The sequence below is a fragment of the Cydia pomonella genome, chromosome 9 (assembly GCF_033807575.1).
Source record: "Cydia pomonella isolate Wapato2018A chromosome 9, ilCydPomo1, whole genome shotgun sequence".
NCBI classification, from domain to species: domain Eukaryota; kingdom Metazoa; phylum Arthropoda; class Insecta; order Lepidoptera; family Tortricidae; genus Cydia; species Cydia pomonella.
The window spans coordinates 13,076,335-13,102,441 of NC_084711.1; the positions used below are offsets into that span (position 1 = coordinate 13,076,335).

The following is a 26,107-nucleotide window of genomic DNA, read 5'->3' on the forward strand; positions in this document are numbered from 1 at the left end:
TTTCTCTTACGTTTTCCGGTACATGGTTTGCTGGCTAGTTTATATTGGTAGTTCAAGTAAGTATATTTCTTTCAGTTCATAATCTATGTTCACTAGGTACATTCAATTAAAATTAAAACAACATACATAACAAGCATAAGGGAGTACCTTTATTAACTACAAAGGTTCTACTAAGTTGACTACGGAACCCTAAAAATTAATCCACGGAAATTGTGCCACAAGGAACCCCACTCTACAGAGTGCATGCATCTTGCCGCGCAGGTGGTTGGACATAGGTATAGAATTTTATTGAAGCCAATCAAAACTTTTATTAACCAATCACAACTTTTTTATAATAGAGGGACATTGTGTATTGGGTGGGTAATATTCAAAGCTGCGGGTGGGGCATATGGAGAAAGATTAACTTTCAGTGATATGTGTCAGATTAGGGTCATCAGTTATATTTATCAAAGTCAAAAATATATCGAGCGCTTTGTCTATTAATTGTTTACAGAAAACGGCAATCGAAACTTACATGAACGGCCCGTTTTAGTCCAGTGGGACTATTTTGCTAGTATCAAGGTCATTGGAGCTTTAAATAAGACTAAAATTGTACGGTTAGTACAAGACAGTGTACGATGATTTTATTCGCTCTTGTGAAGTGATAGCTTGACTTTACAAGTAGCACGTGGACCGCCGTGGTAGCCGTTGACTCCAAAATGGTGATTAAACGCGTTTCAAGATTAATTTCCATTCACTGCAAACTACCACATTAGTTTACTGTATAATAAGCTATCGATATTACACTTCAAACAATATTAATGAGCAAAAAACACAGGAATTAATCACGAGGCGTTACCATCAATATGGCGCTCGAACCGGAAGTCTTACAATATGGATTAGATGTCAGTTTTTGTTTGAAGAAACGTCAGTTTTGACACTGACATATCTTATCTATATTGTATATTGAGGAAATTTTTGACGTATCCTTAGGAAGTTCCAACCGAAATGAATAGAATAGAATAGAATTTTTATTGGTATTAATCATACACTGTCAGTTACATTATAATAATTAATAACAAAATGAATGGAAATGTTGAGGTGTTATTCGCATCTCTGTCGTAAAATACATTTTACTTTTCGATTGGTGTTTGTCGACAAACGATTGCCATCTCGGATACGGCCGCAGGTAAGTTTCTAGAATCTAATTTGGATACATGAAGCTTTATTACATCGGTAGCAACTGAAGGCGAACAAACTGTTCCTTTATTTTTGTCCGTTCACTCCGTCGGTGCGGCGATAAATTGTGTCGAGACACAGCCGAGGGACTACAGAGATCCTCCAAATTCCTATATCGAATTTATTGACTTTTTACACTCATTGATAGGACATGCGAGTAGTTTTTTACGAAACCGGTGACACGGTTTTTGTGCCTCATTGTTTCAAACTAAGACAGGTAAAATTAGTAGCAGAAGTTCATGACTCATGAGCCGTGCAGGTTTCAAAATGATTTGAAATCAACTTTATTGTCACGGGAGTTAGAGCGTGCGTGCAAATCATTTTTCTCCAATATACTCGGCAATGTTCACCTTATTGTAGAAAAAATAGTACGGGAAGTTATGGTCAAACACAAATTAAAAAAATTAAACCATTATTGTCGTGTTTTAGCGGACGGGAAAGTTATTACTGTATTGTTTTTTACTTTTTAAAAACATGTATCCACTAAGAAAAACGCATACAGCCAATTAATATATCTGCGGGCCGCGTCTACACGACCCGGTCAGCATCATTTCAAGCTATAAGGATAGAGTCGTGTAAGACCGACGTGTAAGATCGTGTAAATAAAATAAAATAAAAAATAAAAAAGCCATTTATTCCTTAATATCGTTGCAATATACAAATGTGAATGCATGCATTATTAACGTTATTAATTTTAATTCATAGATAGATAATTTACTTATGAATATATTCTGAAATTTTAAAATTGTTTACATTATGTCATTAATTTGTTATTTAATTTGATTGAAATATAATTTAATAAATAACTTAATAAATATTAATTGTCTTATGAATATATAACTTATGTCTTGGATATTAAGGACCTCTCTCGAGTATAGGCCTCCTCCAACTCTTTCCATTTATCTCTAATTTTGCCTTTTTCCATCCATTGTTGTCCTGCTACTTTAATAATTTCATCTGACCATCTTTCTAATGGTTTTCCTTGCCTGCGTTTTCCCGCTGGACCCGGCCATGTTGTCACCGACTTTGTCCACTTGTTGTCGTTCATTCTTGTGACATGACCAGCCCATCGCCATTTCAATTTTTTGCAATATGTCAGAGCGTCAATTACTTTTGTTTTTTGTCTTATTTCTATGTTTTTCTTCTTATCGACACGTTTTATATTTAGAATACTCCGCTCCATGCTTCTTTGGCACGTGTTGATTTTATTTTTTGTGTACGAATTGAAAACCCACGTTTGACATCCATAAGAAAGGCATGGTAATATGCAGGATAGTATTTTCTTTTTTAGTTTCAGGGGCAGGTTTGATTTTAACGGTTCTTTGTAACTCCAGTATTTGTTCCAGGATATTTTAACACGTCTATCTGCTTCATCCAGATGTCGGGTTTTCTTGAAGGAAATCTGTTTACCCAGGTAGATGTAGGTTTCAACATAGTCAAGAGTGTTATCATTTACTTTGATAGAGTCCCGATTGTGGTTTGTCATGAATTTTGTTTTAGACGTGTTCAGTTCTAGACCTATATTTTTACTTACAACGTATATATCTTCGATCATTGATTGTAACTGTGCGGCTGATTCTGAGAAAAGTACAATGTCGTCTGCAAATCGTAGGTTACTTAAATATTTTCCTTCAATATTTATGCCTTTGTTACACCAGTTTAGGTTCTTCATTATATTTTGTAAAACAGTAATAAATATTCTTGGCGACAAGGGGTCCCCCTGTCTTACACCTCTGCAGATATTTACCTCTGAGCCCACTCTATCCAACTTAACTCTACTAACGCTTTTAGAGTAAATGTCTTTAATGAGGTCTATTATTTCCAGCGGTACGTTGCATTCAGTTAGAGCGTTCCACATGCTGGTGTGTGAGATAGAATCGAACGCTTTTGCATAATCTATAAAAGCGAGGTAGAGTGGTTGCCTTTGCTCCTGAAACTTCTCTATTATTTGGTCTAAAACATGAATGTGATCCATGGTAGAGAAGCCTTTCCTGAACCCTGAAGATCGTGTGAATACTGCTTAATAAAATCAAAGACTATATAACTTTTATATTTTTTTAAGGATCTCATGCGTGCAAATACAGCTTATATTACACAATTATATTGAATGAACGAATATTTAATAGTAATGAATGGCAGAATAGTTGTGCCTTTAACTTTTAAAAAATTATTAAGGAGGGAAATTGATTTTGATGTGAAGGTTCGATTTGAGTGATGGTTCATGTTTAAATTATGATTATTTTACCTGATTTCCTCGCATGTTTGGAGAAAAGCACTATATCGGCCTCGGCAGGTACAGCAATTCGTGGATTCGTCTTCTTTGTCGGACGACGCGTAGCGAATCGAAACTCATCCGCGAATTGCCATTTCCCGGCCTCTGCAATAATGTACTATTGGTTCCACTAGGAGATAAAGTGTCCTAATTTTTCCGAATTTACTAACGTATGTGGATGAAGTAATGGAAAGTCGAAAATAGTGGGTGTAAATTGGAATACTTTATTTCATCTAAAACAAAAGAGGTACTCGTCATTTTGAGTAAGTATAAAACAAAATGTCCCTCAATCCGAAGAACACGTAACGATTTGAAAACACCCAAATTGGAATATTCACGCAGAAGCACCTAACAAAATGGAGTTAACGCTCTTTTAACCTCGACTGGACCATATTCCGTAATTCGTAGGGCCCTTTTATCCGTAGGTATCCGTACTATTTGTTTTTATAAACTGAAGTAGATATCATAAACTAAAAGAAAAACGGACAGACAGACGGCCATGACGAATCTATAAGGGTTCCGTTTTTTGCCATTTGGCTACGGAACCCTAAAAAGTTATCAAGTCCACCGGTGGCCGAGGCGGGAATCGAACCCGCGTCTTCAGTTTACGCGGCTAACGTCCTGGGGGCCTACCGCGAAAATCGAAGTTTGTTAATTGCGGTCATTTTTCTCTTTCACTCTAATTACATCATCGTGAGAGTAATAGAAAAAGATGCCCGCAATTTGCGAATTTTGGTTTTCGCGGTAGGCCCCCTGACCACTAGGCCGGCCACGGCGGTATTCGTCCCAAATTCTCTGATGTAGTTAGTGTAGGTATGCTATCTTTAAAAGACCAGGCGCCTTTGACCAACTCTTAGTATTTGTTTTTAGTCAAAATTGACCTATAATAGATTTTTCATATCTCATTCTCTGAAAGTGGGTCATAGTTGATCTATAGAGTGTCTAGAAAGTGATACGTTTCTGCTCTAGTGCACAAAAGTGGTGTATTCCTCTCTGTCCCCGTCCCATGAGCAACTAGGTGGAAATAAAAAAAATATAGCTCTATTTCCCCGCCTGGAAAAATTGGTAATTTTTCTAATTTTACAGATCCCGCGTTGGATCTTTTTTTTTTCAAAAATGATGTAAGCAAAGTGTTCCTATAAATTATTTTTTATACCTTCTGTTGAATTGTATTTACATTGATTTCATACGGCATAAATGAGAAAAGGCAGAATCTTATACAGCCACAGTTAAACGTTTTTACGATATTCATGTAAATAAAATAAAATATATGATAAAAATTGCTTATTTGTCTCATTTATGTTAACGGCACCAATTCTGGTTCTGGGAAATTTAAGAGAAAATTTGAAGTAAGTACTTTTGATTTTTCACCGACATCTGTACAATTTTTACCGCGTTATGCTTTTAAAGTTGAATGTTCAATTTGCCCTCTATGTTTTATATGTATTTGATGAAAGCTACTGCAATTGGTTTCAATATTATTATCCAATTAAAACTATGGTTGTTTGCTCCTATCATGGGATGTATGTATGGCGTCAATAATTTTTAAACTAACAAATATCAATGAAAAATTAAACTTAAGCAGCTTTTTGGCTCTTGTTATGGTAAAATGTTGTCAGCGTTTAAAAACTGATGGTAAATACTTGTTTTATAGGATTTGTCTATACCAGCCCATTACTGGTGCCTGTTTCATTATAGGGGTGTTTACTATAATTGTTATTTATTATTTAAATTCTCTGAAATAGTTTCATTATGTTGGCAAATGAACAATAAAAAATAATAGGCAATGCCGCTCATTCTCTTATTTATTTTAAAATTACTGCAGTTTGATAAAATATGTGTGGTGTCATAAATAATACAATCTAAATGTTTTTCGTTGGGGATTATTTATCTTCAGACATGCGTCTTCGATTGCAAGTAAGTCCTAAGGAAAAAAAACATGGCCGTTCTCACTACGTTCGAGCGCCAAACTATCTCCACAGAAATGGGTGCCTTTCATCCCTTGGTTAACAATCTACTAATAATTTAGGACAGAATAAAAAATTACAGACGGTGATTTGATGGAACAGGTCAGCTTCACCCAGACCACAGACCTGTGAGTCTGTGACATTTTAAAACGTGGTTTTAGAATTTCTAACGGTAAATTGAAGCCGACAAGTTAGACTACTTATCAACCTCTAGATTTAATTGCGCATTCCAATCTCCTTTAATACTTGAAAGTTCAGGGCCACTTCACCAATTCATCTTCATAGTCCCGTAATAATTTAGTCATAAGTATTATCGACGTGGGGAACAATATCCTGTGAAGGTAATTGGATAACAGTTGTAAACTCGCTAAGCCCGGGCGGCAAGTTGTCGGCAGCACTAAAACTTGGCAAAGATTGCCGACAGTGGGGCGGTGTCGATTGGAGGAGATTGAGGGAACTTAAGTTCGGGATTGGGGTTGACGGGACAGTTGCCTAATTCATATAATGTTTTATTTCCACCATGCGGTCGAATACAACTTGACGTTGAGATTCGTAGCAAATATGTGTACCAACTGACACGCTCGTAAATCTCGATGGAAATAAGAGCTTAATTATTCAATTCAATAGACTTATTTCAGACCATGTCTATAGTGTTAGTGTAGTGTACATTTACTTAATTCTATGTTTGTTAAACCTATACTAAATTATAAACTAAGCCTCTGGATCCTATATGTACGTCATGCCAGTGTTAACAGTGTTTCCAGAAGGCACAAGCAGGCGACTCTAATACTAGGCGCAAGAGGCTGTTGGAACTGTCACGCACGTGACGCATCAGCTATTAACTAACGAGTAAATATGTAGGCTATGTACTACTTAATATGACATTAAAATGAACTTTAAATGTCACTGCGCATAGATATACACTTAATTACGCGTAGCGGTCACGATGATATGATTTGTTCTTTTTTTACTATTAGTAAAAAAATGTCTGTGCTAAAATTTTGCTCTTTAATGTCTTTTATTACTCGATTTACTCCGTATCGGTTGGTAATTTTAGCACTTAATTTATTTTTACTTATTTTCCGAGCAAATTACCGTGATTTATGTTCGAGCTACGGTTGCTCTTCGGTGAAGAAAAACAAACAGTACAAAAAAAAACCCTGTGCCCTTAGACTGGGCAAGTTAGGAGGCGACAGGTATTTATTGAAAATAAATGACGCCTGCAGCAATTCTTGAGACCAAGTCAAATGGGGCTCCTCTCGGATGCAACCAGAAAAGCGCAGATGGGGATCTATTTTAGAACTCAGTTTAACTGCGAACTAATGGCAAGTTAATTAATGGCAAGGGATTTTCGGGAAAAATGGGTAGCTATCGAGGCGAGCGTGGGTTGGCAAGTTTGTCGGCAGAACGGGCGGCGTGGCGGACGAAGTGTAGTGCGGCTAGCAAGCTCGTGGCAACGGCACTCACTTGATATCGGCCGTCGCGCGGCGCGCCCGCTCCGCCGTCCGTCGCCTCGCCGGCACTCGTTCGTACTCGTAGCGTAACGTGAATAATTCTGGACACGACAATCTCGCGCCAACAAAATTATGAAATGTTGTCATCTACTCAACTTCATCCCTGTGGCCTCGTTAACATTCGAAGCGGGATTTTCGAATAAACAACGGAGAATGAACTTCTGCCGTTGTTGATGTTAATGCAGCCTATGTTTGTCTGTGATCCCAGTGCGAAGACTGAGTGATGTTGAAGTAACATTGAGAAAAAACGAAACGTGCTCCATTGTTTTTTTAATAGGTAAGTGTAGAAAATGTACCTCAAAGTTACTGGTAAATTTTACCTCATGCATTTTACATGAAAAATTCCGTCCACGCACTACACTCTACAAAGTAAATAAGTGGGTAGAATTCTTAATTTTTAAACATATATTTGTTATGACATATGTGTTGTTTTTTTTTATAATGATTTTAACGATCATAATCATGAGGTAGAAACTGGGTTTAGTTTCGAGCTTATAAATGAATAAGACAGTCTGCAATTGTTATCAATGATAGTTATCATTATTCAAATTAAACGCAAACTATTCACAGCAGGTCCTAAATGTATAAAAGGGAACCTCACTTTAACTTAAATAAACTGACAAGGCGTTTCCACCTTTCTATTTCGTTGGCTTTCTAAGGTTGGATAAACCAATATCTGTCATGGCGCAATCCACTTACCTTTAATATTTTACTGGAGGTAAAACCTATTCATGAACTTGTCTCGTCAGGGTGCACTCGCGTGGTTAATGCTCCTTGACTAGGTTTTTGATAGAATTGGTGCCTGCTGACTTGATGAAATACGGTGCCGGGTGCGGCGACGGATGCGTTCAACTTGGAGATTATTCATGTGTATGTGCATATTTGATGAAGGTTGTGTCACAAGTGATATTGCAGTTTGTATCTATCCACTAGAATAGTGCACAGGGGACTTACTGTACCTAGTTTAATTAGCTGGATCAGTACAAGTACTTCCCGAATAACATTTTTAATCAATCTTAATACGTTATATTACTATACAGAAACAGAAAATTATAAACGAAATGAAAATAAAAACGTTATTCAAAATAAATGTTACTACTTCGAGACCACTTTTGGATCAAATTAAATGTATGAAAGAATACAACAAAGCATAAACAATAATTTTCATTTATGTATGAACTCTTACAACGGTAAATTGCTGTCGTTGGGCAGAATAAAGCTATGAATTGCAAAGTGCGGCGCTACGCACATACAGTCCCTTGCTTGCCGTAAGCACTGAGATAAAGTGTTTTTTCATAGAAAAGATGGTAAATATTTAAGCTATTGTATAAAGCTGGCATGTTAAATTTATTAAATAACTCAAATAATCGTGCTGCTATCTAAGCTGCTTTTTGTGTCTGAATGAATTTACATTAAGTATTAACGTGAATATTTTTTTCAGTTCTCGGATGATTCGTTAAGTTATAAACGTATGGGGTCGGTACAAATAGTTATTTGTGATACAAGTGTAAAAACTAAAAAAAAACCAATTCCAATCGAATCTCCAAAATTAAATTGGAGTACATATATGCACTGATTCATAACATCAAACGACACTACGTTTACATATATTAGATATCATAGGAACCTTAGCATTTCGGAAGAAGTAGTGACTACTTTGAGGTAAGAAAAATTCTAACCTTAAAAAACGGAGTACTAATAAAAAAAAATACTGAGTACTTCTACTTTTTCAGAAGTTAGAATACACTGCTGCTCGATATTAGATAAGACAAGAATAATTTATTACCACAAAAAGAACATATTATTCTACCGTATCAACAACAATTCAACGAAATGCGAAAAACACGATCGAAAACTGATACCAGCTTGAAGCGTTCCTTCTCAGTACCTATATAGGTAACAACATTTCTGAAAATAATATCTATGATAAATATGTATATATATGTAGATTATAACCAATCTTTATTTTTACGGCAATTGACGCTCCGTTAACAGTATTTATATTCATACTTTGTCAAATTGATTGCTTGGTCTTAATTATATTTTCATATTTATATGCGAAAACTACTCTTGATCTTTGACTCCTACTTTCATAGCAGCGGTCAAAGGCCAACACTCACTTGATGAACGGATCACTCGAGACGGTTGGTTCCTTTTTCATCCCGATCGAGCCGTTCGGCAGATAAATGTTTTGGGCCTCGTCCCATCCCATAAAACCCTATTACAGAAGTGTTCATATTCATCTACTCGTATCACAACGGTTTCTGCAAGTGTAAACCTTTTCTTACCACTGCACACAGGCGGATTTTCCTAAATTTCTGGCCAAAACTAATGGATTGAATTAAAAGTTAGAAACGCTTTAGGAATCAAATAAAAACATATTTAAATTAAACTACAGCTTTATTAAAGGTCAATTCACTGTTTCTATATTTATTTTAATAGTTATTTTCTTACATGTCCAGTAAATACTTAAGTTATTTTGGATAATCATTTACTTTTGAATCCTTCTTGTAATGTTTTCGTGAAATATCTGTTATGTAAGGATCAGATGATACAAGAAGGTTATTAAACACATCCTCTACATTTTGGATCCGACTAAATTTTGTCGAATAACTTTCTCTGTACATTTTTATGTCTTTATTTCTGGATTCTTGAGCTTCTTCTGAAAGTAACCCCAAAGGCACTATACAATTTTTCATTATTTCATGGCCATGAAATAAGATTTTATGTACAGTTGTTGGTAGGGGGTACCATGGATAATGTTTGATAAAGACAACAGCTGTCTTGCAGCAATAAATTTTAAATTTATTTGGACTAACTAGAAACGTACTTGTAAGTGCCAAAAGGATTATAAGAAAGCGATATATAATATTTTTGTTTATGCCAGTAATTTCACCTGAATCTTCGAAACAATGAAAAAATTGTTTGTTGTCGAATACGAACTTAGATAATAATTATTTTGAGTCATTTGTGAGACCTTCCTCAACACCTAAGAAACTTGCTACTTGGTTAAAAAGATTGTTAAGTTTTTCATTATTATCTTTCGAATTGCACGTTCTATAATATTCAAGCAATTGTTGACGACTTATAATCTTATTCTCAGAAGATGAACCTAAAAACAAAGAAAAAAGAAAAAGAAACTGTTTTCGTGATTTTTATTTCCAACTGATAATTGTCTAATAAAAAACAGATTAGCACGTATTAGCAACCTAAACTATCAAAATAGTTTAGCTAATATGTTTGTCTTTACTATAATATTCATTCAGTAGTCAGATTCTATTGAATATTGAACTTTATACACTAATATAAGTAACCAACAGGTAAAAATTCGATTGTAAATTAACTTTTTTTTTCCTGTGAATAAACAAACTGAAAAGCATGAACATTCATGTGAAATATATAGTTACATACCTCCAGCTTCACAATCCATTATATAAATCACACCAAACAACTTCAAAACAATAGAATATGCTATATAAATACACTTAGTTTTAACAAGTAATTAACCTTTGGTCAGAAGTCGATACTTCGTTGATGTGTGTAGTTATGAAAACGTTCGTTTAAATTGTTATGAGGGTTGTCATTAAATCTTAGGAACGATACAGATACAAAAAATAAAGTCACGTGACTATTATCGTTGATTTGGTACATTGGACTTTTGGCCAGAAATTTAGGAAAATCCGCCTGTGTGCACTGACACATTATTTTTACGGTAAAATTTAGACACATTAGATATATAGATTTCTTAGGGCCACTTGCACCATCCCAGTAACCCGGGGTTAACCGGTTAAATCTGGAGTTATCATAGTTAGCAGTATAATTGGACACTGATTTAGTTTAACCGGTTAACCCCGGGTTAGTGGGATAGTGCAAGTGGCGCTTAGCTACTTAAAATTTAATATTATTATACTGGCAGGCAAGGTCCGTTCAGTCATAAACATGACACGAATGCCTGTGTACAATTTTCGATTTTCTATCGAGAGAACTATTATAAACTTGTACAAGATTAAAAAGAGTTAACTGAATAAAAAATACTACAAATTGGCCAGGGTATATTTCGCCCTTATGTATGCCATCATGTTAAGACCAACCTGCGATGATTTGGACGAAAGGCATACGAGTTGGATTTCCGCAAATTTTCTGCGCATTTTCGCAATTTCTCTAATGAATTAACCCCACAGGATGTAGTAAACAGACGGATAGAATGTAATTACAAAAGTTCCCTGTAGTTTAATTAACCCAACGCCGAAATCTCTTCAAAGAACATAATAATGCGTGGGTTCATCAAATAAAACAGTATGAATCGGCCTGAAACATCAAGAATTTCACACACGCGTTAACCGGGTGATTATTAATACATCCCAATTCAAAGTTGATTTGAATTAGAAAGGGAACCACTTGTTCCACTAACAGCTGATCTTTTATGTCTCCAGAAGATAAACAAGCGACTTAATTAAAGCAAATTTATTGCCGACAGCATCCCCGAGATTGCCTTCCATGCGCCAGTTAACGCGCAAAAAAGAACTCGACACTATCTAGCTGTAACAAGTGTTTGGCTACACTATTCACTGATAATTAAAATTCCCATAGTTCGTTTCAATTTCTAAGAACAAAGTACAATAGGTACTTAATTTTATCTTTTTTTGTTAACTGAATTAAAAAGGAGTAAGCTATATATACGTAGGATTATTTACACGCGTGCACAAAAAAGGAGTGTAATGTTTACCGATTTTTCGAATACGAGTACCTATAGATTAGGACCTGATAATGGAATTCTAGAGTGATCGAGGGAATTCTTCAAATATATACTCACCTAATAGTGATTGGGTACATTTACTAAAGTAACTCGTGCATTTGCTTACGGAAAGCACAAGGTAAAGTTCCATTTCAACTGGTGAAGTGGACCTGCTGATGAAGACCATAAAAAGATGGCATGTGAGACAATTTTTTGGACGACTAATTTTTAGTTTAGACAAATTTTTTTAGACGATTCGTTTATTGTTTAGACTATTTTTTTGTGACTTATCTACCCTCAGATGTACTGATACTGATTAGCTATATGTAATCTGTATTAAATTGTCGGTAAAACAGTCTACTGATTGCTTAATCGATACTAAAGACTTTAAAATGCGTATTTTAAAACAGTATGTTAAATTAATAAGTACAAAACAAATCTTTTAAACTGTGTTACTCTGTATTAAATTTTAAAATAAAAGAAATAAAAAATTAGAATAGTTGAATTAAACAGCCTAAAAACAGATGATTGGACTATAACATGTATTCTTAAAATTTCATCACCTTCCTTAAAATAAAGTAGGTAGGTAAACACAAAACGTATAAATATTGTGACCAAAGAGCATATAATCACTACGTTTTAAGAGACGGGACTTCCATACTAGCGAGTGGACTCAGTTTGTTTCGCAAATCATTACCAAAATCTACGACAAAGACCTGTCAAGGAACCATAATACCAACATAACCGATTTAAATAGTGTAGTACGCTACACGCTTGTTTCAAATATATCGATTTAAATAGTGTAGTACGCTACACGCTTGTTTTAACGCATTCTTATCGATATCAAATTTTCGATGTGTTTAAAGCCTGCTGCACCAAAATAAGGTCAAAAGTATCTAAAGCAATACGTACCGGTCTTTATCCAAGGGAACATTCGCCATAAAATCCCTTTTTTCGTGATTTTCTCGAGTGGCTCGCTTGCCACATATTTCACACTTAGTAAACCATTTTCTCGGTGGCATTATAACAAAGTCGCTCTTTACTCTGATGACGGTTCACTATTTTCGATATTTTCACTAAATGATAAAGAAATTGCACGAAATACGCGAACAAAACATTGAAGCCTTCATAACAAACAAAACAATTAGGCTGACAGTTGACTTGATGTAAACTTGACAGAATAAATAGCACTGACGTTTTATTTTTTTTCGTTGGCAAAGATTTGCGAAACAAGTTCCATACAAAACTTATTTTGTTCCTAGTTGCGTCAGCCTGATTGTGACGTTTATACAGTAAATGTGGTATTGCCAGCTACCTACAAGTCGACACTCAGTTGGGATGTGTCATGGCGAGCAGGTGGCTAGGCAAGCACACGATCACAATTTATATTTTATTTACCACCTTGTCATACAACGGAGCTAAGACGTCACAAATATAAATTGATTCCGGAGCGATGGATACGACCGGAATTAAGTACAGTATTTCAAAAGCTCGAGTACCTAGTAATCCAATTACCAATCACGCTTTTTCAATATTATGTCTTTGCGTTTCCCGCACCTGGCGTAGCGAGCACTTCCCGAATTCGCTTACGCGTGACTGGGCCGTTATGAAAAACGAATTGGACGGTAATAGCGATGCTTAAGCCTCTAATGGGGAAAATAATTCTTTGGAAATGCATACAAGCGTGTAGAGAGCTTATTTCATAATTACAATATCTTAGCTTGGCACTGAAATTTATTCCGTGCGGATGTATGCTTATTTTTAACATGAACTGCATCATATTTACTTAATTATTAATCTACTTAAATTTAATTACACACTAATAGATAGGATTTGATGAATCAAATTTACGTGAAGATTTCCGGAAATTGCGAGGTAGGCCAGTTGTTACTATATACATATTATTATAATATAGTATAGTACTACTAGATATCTGATTGTATTTTGAGTACCTATGTTCCCTGATACAAATATTCCATCAGTGTCACAGGACTCTGACCAGTTTTGAATCTTGTTGCAATTAGATAAGGCCCAAGGACTGGTCAGGTAGGTCTGTTGCTGTTAGTAGGTACCTACACCTTACACAGTAGATTAAGGAAGAATATTGAGTGATACCGTTCGCCAACAAACTGTCATGCAGTTTGGCGAAAAATACCTATGTAAAATGAATATTGCTGTGTATTTCTTATTGAGTAAAAAAAAAAAATACGTTATTATGTCTTAGTTTCATGTCAAATTCAGATTTTGTCTACAATTAGACGTTCTAATTAGAATAAATACATTATACTTAAATCTAGGAAATATATTAAAAAATATCTTAGGCGTTTCATGATTTTGTAAAAAAAATAAGGCATTTCCATCGGTACATACAAAAACCTTGGTAAAGATGCAATAATTTTCTATTAGACTAGTGCCTACGTATCTTTATTTATCAAAGCATTTACCATACCATAATGCAAAAATCACTTAAGGCTCACATCAACATGTCATGTAAGATGACAGCAGGATCTTTTACGTAGCAATAGCATGTTCAATCTCAATCCAACAGCCAGCTGTAAAATTTAACAAAAAGTTTCTTCAAGAGCTCACTTATCATGCAATTACATCACATTGACGCTTTTGTTCCTAATTTTCTATTTTTATAATACATAATTAGTACTCTATGTAGCTGTCTATGTTAGCAATTTACCTCCACTCTCCTGCCGGAACCGGAAAATATTTCGTAACTTCAATGCAATAAGTACCTGTATGCGATGGACGTGTCAAATTCCGATAAGACATAATGGCTTTTATGGGTAATATAATAGGAGGTTTGCTAAGCCTGGACCGGTATTACGAGCGCCTTGATGTGTCAAATCTCCCATAGACAACGCCATTGTGTGTTTATTTTTGTCCTGCTTGAAGACCAACCTTCTCCCTACTATAAAGTATGATATTACCGAAGTAAAAGTTCAATTATGACGGCACTAGAAATGTACTTTTATTCGTAGCTGGTTCAATGATCACACGAGCATTTTTTGCTGTCCCAATGTTAAAATTCCAAGAACATTGAACGAACAGTATTGCTATGGGTATATTTTTATTGTATATAAACTAATTAAAAAAACATACTATCGTGCCTTAGGTAAAATTAAAATCGAATTTCAAACCCTAAGAACAGTTGAAATTACTGCTTTACAGCGTGTCCCACGTGCGGTTTGGCTCAGAAAAAATAATACGAGTATGGAGAGAATTACTTACTAAGAGAATTGATTTAATTATTGATAAAACGCATTATCGTTTTGTGACTGTTTTCTACGGCACTATTTTTGATATGACTCAAGAATACCTCCCTAAATCTGTTTGCCTATTGATCTACCATTACATTTAATTAACGATACAATAGTACATTACTTGGGCTTTGATCTCCAATGGTAGTGGACACAGAGACTGTATTTTTGACTAAAGAGACAGTTAACTTTTTTGAACGATGTATTTTGGTACGATTACTACGACAATTTTATGATACATTATTTATTGATATACAATTGAAATAAAGGGAGTTTCTTGATAATAATAGTTGGCAATATGGTGTATAGGTAAGTACTTTGTGTTTAATAAATACGTGAATCAGGTACATAATGTGCGAAAGATCGTCATAAAACATTTTTATCGACATACGGCTACGTTGACCATACAAATGTCGATTGTGGCATACAAATGTCGACACAGTGCCATCAAATTTCGGTACTGGCATAAAAACGTCAAAAAGGTGGCATACACATATCGTCAGGGTCTTACAAAAGCCTGTATAATGCCTTAAAAATGTCGATACTGCCATACAAATGTCGATATTTAAGCGTTATATTTTTTGTTGTTAACATTATACATTATAGTTTTTGTTGTTAAAAACCCATCCTTCAACAATAATTTCGAAAATGATTTTCCAAAAAAATTAAAGTAGCCATATTATACATATTATACATACCGTTCATGAAACTGTAAAAAATAGCAGATACCTATGTCGGATCAAGTCGGATTAACAAAGACGAATTGCTATGGGCACTATGGGCACAAATAAAAGTGCGAAAGAATGACTCACTAATATTGATATTAAACTGTTAAATTATACAGATACTTAAATTATTTCCTTATCATATTTTAATGAATATGGGCTAAGATCCGTAGACCGAAAATACGGTAATAAGAAAGCTTAATCATTACCGAATTCTTTTGGTAACTACATAACATAATTACATACATAATATCACTTGGGTTGTATGCCTCGATGACCATGGTATGCTTCAGTACTTCCTCACAATAATAAGTTTTAAATCTAGAATAAAACCATAGGCTAGCTAAAAAGTTCATGATACATTTAAATAGCGATGTGACAGATGGACCGACGGTCAGAGGCGCACCATAAGGGTCCCTTTTTACCTTTTTGGGACGGAACCCTAAAAAAGCATGGAGGGGCATTCAGTGTCGCGTGGCGTATCACATTTCACTCCAAGTGCTCTTGTAGTAGATGCTTTTACTTCCGCTCGAGAAAATACTTTTGCGCATCTATTTATTTATCAGGTTTTCGGTTCTGCAATGAATGAATCTAGCGACTGACCGCGCAATAGTCTCTTAAAGGAGTAAATTAATCGATACGGTCCTCTCGCTAACGATCTCGACAATCCCTAGAATCTTAGCAATACAGCCTATGCCTATGAATACGAATCCCGGTATTGCGAAACAAATGAACTGTTCTACTGAAAATACCGTTGTATGAAATGTTTCGGCATTTTCGGGTTTGGTACCGTGGTAGACATTATATTTACCAGTCAAAGTATTGTCAGAAAACATAATTACAGGGTACATTCAGCATCAAAAGTAGCGGATCAAACTACGCGTCAAAAGTATCTACGGTTCTCTAATAGCTTAACAAAATGGGATATTTGGAAAAGTATTCCAGCTTGGCAGATGCTTTGGTTGCGTTGTTTCATCTGCTAATATCAACGACAGGCGGGACAAGGTGAAAGTAACTTATCTCATTTAATTTATGAAGTTATCAACCCTACACTGAATTAGGTTCCACCAATAATAAGTATTAGTCTATAAGAAGCTCTTCAGGGGTTTACGTAATTAATACTAGTAATGATGCTTTTGCTTCGGGTAATTTAGTAAGAGTATAAATAAAAGAAAATACATCATTAATTAAAATCTAAAATACTCCAGTCTTTTAGGTTCGTTAATTATTATATCGCAATTTGAACTAATGTCTGCGTCGTAATAAAGCTTACAATTTAGGGGTAGTGGATAAATTAAATAGCAGTGGGCGTCCGTCGTTTATATTTAGGAATTCAGCGAGCCTCATTTGTTAGGATTAGCTCCGTGTATAAAGTGGTAAAAGGGCTCATCGTTTGAACCATAAAGTGAAAAGACAATGGCCAGTCGTAAAGGTTTTTATGCGGCGTCTTTGTGAACTGCTTTTATCGTTCATCTCTGTAAAATTTTCTTGGTTTCGTTTAGCAATACGTCCTCTTGGGATAGATTATTCAATGAAATAAACCAGTATTAGCAATATGGTTTCTGTTTGTATTCTATTTGTAAAAAATAATTTTCAAATGGGTAGGCAAGTAATAATAATAAAAAAAAACTATGTCATTATAACGTTTTCTCGGTGGTACCTAGGCTGAACGAGGTCAAGTTTTAGTTGGTTACTAAATTAATCTCAAGGATTGTCGTAAAGTGCTTTCAAATGTATTAAAGACTAGGCCATGTAATCAAAGAATAAACTGATGGGTAGGGTAGGCATTCAAGTACGCTAAATACTACGTAGATACAGATACTAACAAAGATAATTTATTTTTCAAGTTTATTTTTTAAGTTAGTTTCAAGCACATTGTAATATGCCTATATTACAATGTGCTTATGAACATCAAATAAAGCTACGCCGGCTCTAATCCTACACCTCTGACCCAAGAAGATTTAAATCCCTCCTAAATTGAGGAAGGTATCCCAATATGGAACCGGCAAGATACTCGGCGGGACACATCTTTTCAAAACAATACATCTTATAAATAACATTATGTAATTAAAAAAAAGTACTTATTCAAAATAAAGGGTAGATTATCGCCATAAATGGTTAGAACCATTAAAAAATCCATCAAATGCGAGTCGGACTCGCGCACCGAGGGTTTGGTCCAAAATAAATATTAGGTAACTAATTAAAGTACCGAACACTCCTCTAAAGAAAAGATAAGTACCTACTGAGGGACATACTTAACCTTACCGTTGAGAAACCGGTTAGTTTACCAAGTATAAGTAATAATCGCAATAGTTTTTTTTTTATGATGTAACTATAAATTTACTATTTTCTTTTTTCCCTTAATTGTGCTACATGGCATTGCTTATTGCCAAATTTCATGATTCTAGGTCAACGGGAAGTCCCTTAACTCTTATACATTTTCATTCCTTTGCGAGCGTCAAAATATGCGCCATTAACGGAGCATAAGCGGCCTTATCTTTAGTTTGCGTTGACGTAGAAGTTTGATTTTGTCACTGTACCAAGGGGTAGCAGACCTGATTATTTGATATCTATTTCAATTTGATTCCTTCACGTGTTCCTGAGGAAACGGGCCTTGACAAACGGACGGACAGTGACTATAAGGATTCCGTATTTGCTAAATTAGGTACGGAACACTAAAAACTCACTCCACAGTCAGCAAAGTGAATACCTGTGTGTTTCTGGATGCAGAGGTGTACACAGTGCAGATGTGCAGCAGATAACTTTTCTAAGTGTACATATTTATTCCGTGATAAAAGCTAAATCCGTACAATTTCTAGCTGTTGCAAAAGCAATCGTATGAGTTATTTATGAGAATGGTAATATTTATCCAGGATTTTATTTGCTATTGCACCGAACGACAAGCCATGCATTCGATGAATAAAATATAGATACTAGATACTGTGCACGTAAGTCTCAGCATAAACCTCGCCCATATTTATAGATGTCGTTGTCGATACGTATGTTCTTAGAAGTTCTAAAAAATAGATTTGTAGTATTTTAGAGTGACTGCAAACTTGCAATCTCTTGTCTAGTCTCCATACAAATGTAATATAGACTTTAAAATATACCTACTTCATAGTGTTAGTCTGCATTAAAACCTATTTGCTCTAATTAATGGATTTACCTCTTGTCTGCGTATGACTAGGATCCTATCCGATTTTTTTTGCAGGATTTAAGAGCAATTCCTAGCAGAGCAACTTTTCAAATCTCTAATTTTTTAAGGTATGTTTCTGTCGCGCGGACAGCTGTAGCTCAGACTAAAATTCCCACGCAAAAAACTCAAAAACCGAGGTATCGCTCTCGACTGTTTTCTCCTCCAAAACGCAACCAATCATTATGAAATTTGGAAACTACAAGAGGAATTTATAATATATGCCGCTATGTTTTGATTTTGTGGATATTTGTTGTCATATTTTGTATATTACACATTTTTTTGCAGCCAATTCAATTGAGCCGTTTTTGCGATTTTCGAGGCGCTGTAAGTTACATAAAAAAAAAGGCAAAACATAGCGGCACAGATATTGATGATATTGATCTTATTTGAAAAAATCATTGCTCTAGGTTGAAAATCCAGGGAGGAAACAGACGAGAGCGTTTATATGGAAAAATCGCAACTAGGAATTCCTCTTAACAACCGGAGTCGCCTTTAAGAGCTTATCTGTCTGTCGAAAACCTCGGCCAATGGTTATTTATTGTATGGATTGACTTTTTTCTGACATGCCTATTTGAACGTTACGGAACCAATAGCCATACATTTGTCGTGCCCCTCTCCCGCAAAAATCGGCAGACTGTTTTGTACAGAAAATTATAGACAAGGCATCTCCAGTTGTTAAATCCTCCAACTCCTCCAAGGATTTTTTAGTACTTGTTTGGTATTTTTTTCGAGAATAATTTTTCTGCTCTATACAGCACTAGTTCGAACTTCGAACCCATGATTGTAGACCACCACACACATACGAATGTTTGTGTTCTCGGTATAGAGAGTGTATTCGTGCTGTTGAATTTGTTTTAGGAATGGGTGGCGGGGCTTTGTTACTAAGACCGCGAAAGCAGTCGGCGAAGTGATGCAAAAGTGCGTTCTATATTATTAACGAGTCTCTGCTCTAGCGCATTCCGTGCTTGTTTCTCATGAGTGCTAGTTTAGGTGAGTATGTTAGTGCTGTATTTAATTCTTAAAGCTGCAAAGTTATTTAGACCTAGTGCCATTAGCTTGCGACGCACGTGTAGTTAAATTAATTTTGTAGGTATCCATTCTATCAGGCCAATTCGAGATTTAGTTATTCGATCTCATTACAATATAATACTGATCTGATACTGATCTGTCAGTGTCAAAAGCTACATTTCTTTAACCAAAAACGTCACTTTTGACACTGACAGATCAGTATTATATTTATTGGAATGAGATCGAGTAACTAAAATTCGAATTGGCCGGTTAGGATTGAAGCAAAGTAGAGTACCTACACCTACACTACCTACTCGCAAAATTTAGATTTAGATTTTTTATTGTTTTATATTATCGACAAAAATTTTCATCTTTTGCGCACTTCAGTTAAGTGGTGTATTATAATTAACTTTTAGACTTTTACTTAATATAAAAGGTAACAATAAATAAAATATTCTAAACAATAGGCGTCCCAGGAACGTTGTTGTTTAATCCCGAATATTGACCAATTTTTTTGTACCTATTAAAAATATATTAAAAAGGTTACTTTAAAAGATTAAAAATATCTTAGTCACAAATTGTTTAAGACGGTAAAAACCAAAATGATTTATATATTTAAGTTCACAATATTTTTGATCGAACAGTATTGATATATTAATGTAAACTGTAATTATTTGTTTATTAACAGTGACTGCCAGGCAAAAAAACAATAAAAGTTATTACGTCATATATTCCTACAATTTATAGGATTTATAAAACAAGATCGATCGAACTACTAATAAAATACAGAAAAAATAACAATCCGGTATAGTATTTTTTTTTACATTTATGCCGTTTAGCCGACAGCCGTGGATATACCTAAATACTTACTTCCGCGCGCCCTGCGTAACACATTAACAATTGGCCCGATTCAAACTTTAAGATACGTCAAACATTTGCTAAAGATACGATATGGATTCGGTATGTTAGTGTCAAAGGTGACATTTCTTCAAACAAAAACGCCACTTTTGACACTGACATATCTAATCCATATAGTATCATTAGGACATTTTTGACGTATCTTAAAGTTCGACTCGGACCGAATGTTTGATTTCAGTTTCCGATATGTCGCACTACTTATATATAAGCAGGTACTTCTGAGGACAAAACTTGTTTTGTACAATAAACACTACACAAAACAAGTACATAAGACACAAAGAATACAAGTGAGTAAAATACTTTTCGCCAGCTTTTTTTTTCAAATTTTTGAATGTATTTGTACTAAAAAAGTTAATGTTATGGTAAAAACTGCCGCTAAAAATGAATTAATATGATTTTTTTGGAAAACCTGGTTTTTACAAAGGTTACTTGTCACTCTTTGACATTTATCAATAAGAATATTTAGACTACGCCCCATAATAGCATCATTGCCATCAAAAAGGCGTTATCCACTGAGGAGTTAGACTTTTTGTTTGCCGCGATATCTAGCACTGAGCAGCAGTGCTGAGAGTTCCGCTACTCGATGCTAGATGTCGACTGCGAAAATAATTAGCATTTCGGTACCGAAACTGATGTATGGTGTGAGCACTCTATTACTTCTTATTTCTCTATGATATTAGCAATTTTACTAGTTTTAATACTGCACACACACACACACCCACACATATTCTGAGGGACTCGTAACTTTGGAATCTGGTCATTGACATATATCTGAGGACGGGCCTTATGGGCACTAAAAATGCTACTAGTTCTGAGGTGTCACTCACGAATTCGAGCCAATCGTGCAGTCTAACGCTACTAGTTACGATCAATTGCACGCGTGATGCGAACTCATCAGTCAACCGCGATGTGGCGTTAGACTGCACGATTGGCTCGAATTCGTGTGCGTGACACTGCTGTACTGGCCCCATTCTTATTGCCCGTAAGGCCTGCCCTTAGATATAGGTCAATAAACTTGGTACCTTTAAAAAATACTAAATTAATATTAACTTATGTAAATTATTTATCAATTATGAACTTCTACTCATCGGATTAAAATGGTTTTATATAAATAATTAGTTCACTATATGGCCATAAACCTTAATAGTGGGAATGGTTGTACATACGGGGTGATTTTTCAATCTTTAGCCAAATTTTGCAAGATGAATATATGCTCAGTATGACCAAAGATAATATTGATTGTAATAGAGAAAAAAACGAGCTGTTTATTTTGACATCCAAAACAGATGGCGATGTAGTGCGCCATAAGTTTTGCGGTCACTCAATTGTCAAACGTCTCGTTTTGACAATCAGAGTTACCGCAAAATGTATGGAGTATATGTCTGGATTATACAACGCGATCTCGTTTACCTGTCAAATTTGAAGCACGAAATTGTCTTAGATTTTACGCATCTTACTCAATCGATGTATTTTTGGGATGACCTTAATACATATTCACCTCGAATAGTGTGACTAAGGATTGAAAAATAAGCTCCGTGTGTGTGTGAATGACCCGTAAGTAAATACGTTGAAAAATATTTTTTAGAAATAGTATTCATACTTACGACGTGTAAGTATGAAAACTATTTCTACAGAACGTTATTAAAATTTGAATCTACAATCACTTTACTAAAACACAACGTAATATTTTAAAAATATTCTCCTTTAGCTTTGATACACAAACGAAAAGGTTTATTAAACTTATCAACATTATGCCGCAGTGAAAAAAATTGTCAACGTATTTTGGAGCCATCCTGTATAAAGTGATATTGTCACACTTTCAGTGATGTACAAAACTTTGACCCGTGGTATCGCTGACGTCTCAAAATTAAAAGTTTCCAAGTTTTGACATCTTTGCCAAGGAAGGTTGCCAGCGAAGGCTGTAATTGGAATAATTGAAAAGATGACAAAGTTTAGGATTAAATTACTGGTTGAAAGTTGCTTATAGAAAATTCAATAGATTTTGTACACAGAAACTAAAATGTTTACGGGTAATGGTGTGAAAGAGTATCAAAATAGATTAAGTGACAAGTATAATGATTAATACGTATTTAATTTTGTTATCATTAATTTAACATATGTTAAACAGGGAATGTAATATCATAAAAATACCTAAATACCGGTAGTATATTGTAACGTTACTTGATAAGGATAACATAATATTATTGTAACTAGACTTAGTTAACGTTTCCCTTCTTGTTCTACCTCACGTTGTCCTGGCATTTTGCCACGGTTCATGGGAGCCTGGGGTCCGCTTGGTTATTAATCCCTAGACAATTCTAGCCAATGCGTAGGCACTAGTTTTTACGAAAGCGACTCCCTGACCTTCCAACCCAGACTTGGGAGAAGAAAAGAACGAACGTGAGAAAGAAAGAAAAAGAACGTTACCCAATTCACATTATAATAACGTTAACAAAGTAACACCATTTTAATCCGTAAAATCGGTTACCTATCGCGCTACCTAACGATTACTCAGTTTAATTTCTCATTCGACGATGCTCGCGCATGAATAAGCATTTGCTCGGTTACTAATAATGGCATCTATATATCAGTGAATCAAACGATAAATAAGCTGCTATTAACGTTACCTTATAACGTTAAAAAATATTTAACTACTTATACCTTTGACTTAACGTTAGCTCGTTAACCAATTTTAAAGAGTAGTATTATATGTAACGGTACATGGTTTAATGTTAGTTACATAGATAGTCACGTAATAAAAAAAATGTGGGAACGATATTAACTTTTTAACGATATTTCAAGCCCTGGTTTAAAATATTCATCTCATTAAAGTTATTAACTATAATATTTTTCAAATAGTTTGAGTACGGTGACAGCAGTCACCTCCATACAATTTGTAACCGTAAAACGCAAAATTTTCCAAACATGTATTCATGTGATGTTATAGTCTGGCACCGTTCCCAATATGTTCGAAAAATAAAGGAAAAATAGTATAAAACATTCAATAAAATTAAATAAAGTATTAAAAAAATGTTGTCCCCATATCAAAATAAGTTTTTAACTGTGCGTTGCTATGTGCATTTAATAAAAGTTTGACTGTTTATTTATTATTCAAATGTATAGCAACGACTACCGGGAAATATCAGTGTTGCGTGCACAATTCAATACATTTTTATGTTTACTTCGTGCCTTCATTTGGAACTGAATCGTTAGACCCATAAATATGTAATAAAGTCAAATAAATCTCAACGTAATCACGATAATGTATCGACGAGATGTCTTGAAAGAAAAACAATTTTTATTATGGTTATGTTTGTGACTCCCCACCGTTAAATATATACATATTACGGGGGGGGGGGGGGGGCAACGCGCATGTAACTTCTCTGGAGTTGCAGGCTACGGAGATAGGCTACGGAGACTGCTTACCATCACGCGAGCCGTATGCTTGTTTGCCACCGACGTAGTATTAAAAAAAAAATGAAGCTAAAGGTGATATGCATGCTAGCTTTGAAACTCTTCAAGTAAGCAAATCATAGAAATTGCATATGTTTTTAGGGATATGGCAATCGCGCAACGAGGATGTGCCTCATAATCATATTAAAAAGATATATATATGAGAGGAACACTAAAAATACGATAAAAACGTTTTTATTCTTTATTACACCAATCATATCTTGAAAAATCGAGAACGTCTTCAATCTCATATTTTCTGAATGGTGTCTCATTATTAAAAGTGTCCAAATCCCTTTATTCGCTGTCTAGTTACTTGATAGATGTTGAGGTTTATTACTAATACGTTAGCATTTATGAACATTTTATGGCATATTTCATTTTATTATCATTTCTATTACCTAAATGATGTCCACTAAAATTGAGATATACAATTTACAATTGCTAACCAATGTCCTAAAAAGTTGTGTGTGTTTAAGAGTTGCGTACAGAAAGACAAGTAGGTAGTAGTTAGGGGTAGGATAGAATAATGTTGTGCTAGTCTTTGAACTTGCCATACGTATACAATTGGGTTCTAATATTAAAGAAAATTATGGAAAAAAATACGCTTCCGGCTGCTAACTTGCCCTGTTAGTAGGTATGTATGTTATTTTGTTAGTGTCAGATCTTGGAAGCTAAATTTGACCCACTAGCTGATTTCCAATTGAGCTGAAAATTTGTATACATATGTAAGTTGGGTGATAATGCAATATTATGGTACCATCGAGCTGATCTGATGATGGAGACAGGAGGTGGCCATAGGATGTAATAACGTAACCTTATTGTCTGTGGGGTTTTTAGAACTGTCTCGATGAGTATTAGTTGCCCCTGGTAGGAAACGTATAGTCAGCGACAAAAACTTGTACTAAAAATGAAATATTTGCCAAATACTTATTTTTTCTTATTTTTTGATTTTCTTATATAAAATATGTGATCTATTCCTCACAGGCTTATCTCTTTGTTAAAAATTTGTATATATTTGATTCCTATCACCATTATTAAATATTATATTACCGTTCCTATGTCAATTAGGTAGCTGGTAGAGGTTTATTTGTAAAAGCATAAATTAGATACAAGAGTCCATTCCCAAATTGTAGAGATATTAATTACTTGCATTAGCTGCTGCTATCTCAAATCTCAACCGAGTAGCGGTATTCAAAATTTATAAATCTCATATTGATTCTATATTTATTTGATAGTCCTTACAGTTGCATCTCGGGTTAGATGCATTTAATAGTACCCACTGACATCAAATCAAGAGACGATATTTTAAAGATCGAAAATGTCGCTAGTACACAAGTGCTCGTCTTAGACCGTTGCGGTTATCCTGGCATCAGTATTTAATAGCGACCGTAAACATTATTTTTGCCGAAACCGAAACCGAAGGTTCAGTTTTGGGTTTAGTTTCGGCCGTAACCGTAAAATAAACTTTTGTAGACATTTTAAATCGTTGAAAAAATGTCATATAATCGCTGTTATAGATTTATTAAGACTGCGTCCGTATATTAATCTTGATTTATGTATACAACCGAAGGTTCAGTTTTGGGTTTAGTTTCGGCCGTAACCGTAAAATAAACTTTTGTAGACATGTTAAATCGTTGAAAAAATGTCATAAAATCGCTGTTATAGATTTATTAAGACTGCGTCCTGTGGCACTCTCATTATGGGATTGTGTTTTGTTTGTTTGTATACATAAATCAGTATATTAATATTGATTTCCTACTTGTTCCCCAACTTTTGGTCTTTGTCACATAGTTTAGTTTCATAGTAAGAAGTACCTTTTCGTAAGATTCGGC

General features: G+C 34.9%; 1 protein-coding gene across 1 annotated transcript in view; it reads left to right on the forward strand.

Moving 5' to 3' along the window:
* Positions 1 to 6,792: 6,792 nt before the first annotated feature.
* LOC133521431 (G-protein coupled receptor dmsr-1-like) overlaps positions 6,793 to 26,107 on the forward strand; it is a 58,388-nt gene continuing 39,073 nt past the window's right edge. Inside the window, exon 1 of the mRNA XM_061856390.1 lies at positions 6,793 to 7,248. The gene's annotated coding sequence lies outside the window, so the exon portion shown is untranslated. The remainder of the gene's footprint in view (positions 7,249 to 26,107) is intronic.